This window comes from Nicotiana tabacum, chromosome 2 (assembly GCF_000715075.1).
Source record: "Nicotiana tabacum cultivar K326 chromosome 2, ASM71507v2, whole genome shotgun sequence".
NCBI classification, from domain to species: domain Eukaryota; kingdom Viridiplantae; phylum Streptophyta; class Magnoliopsida; order Solanales; family Solanaceae; genus Nicotiana; species Nicotiana tabacum.
In genome coordinates, this window is record NC_134081.1 from 65,190,881 (window position 1) to 65,191,377 (window position 497).

The 497-nt window shown below is 40.6% G+C and overlaps 1 non-coding gene across 1 annotated transcript; it reads left to right on the plus strand.

Moving 5' to 3' along the window:
- The first annotated feature begins 390 nt into the window (after positions 1-390).
- On the plus strand, positions 391-497 carry LOC142174118 (small nucleolar RNA R71). Its single transcript, XR_012703450.1, has one exon. It is a non-coding gene; the product is annotated as a small nucleolar RNA R71 (small nucleolar RNA).

Here is a 497-nt window from a genome sequence, read left to right on the forward strand (position 1 = left end):
ATTGCATTGAAGTTATAATTACCCATGGCATTAACTTCCTCAGTTGAGGCTTGACACTCATGAGTAGGGTGTCCTCTTCTACATATATCACATGTTGCGTGATTCTAACTTTGTATAGAAGCTAAGGTCAGCTTCCTTATCTCTTTTATCATGGCATCAAGTTGTACCTCCACAGATGTGTTAGCATCAACCTGGTGAACACCATTCGACCTTCTTCTTTCAGCAATTTCAGAGGTCCACTGATTTGCATCTTCAGACAATTCATCGAGAATAGTGACTATCTCCTCTAGTGTCTTCTTCATCAACAGACCTCCAGCTGCGTTGCTCAATGTTCTGCGTGAAGCTGGTGTCAATCCATCCCAAAAATCCTGGAGTTGCATCCAGAGTTCAATTCTACTATGTTGACACTTTTGCACTATCTCTTTAAACCTCTCCCAAGTTTCAAACACGGTTTCAGTCTCATTCTGATAGAAGTTATGGATTTCTCTTCTAAACTT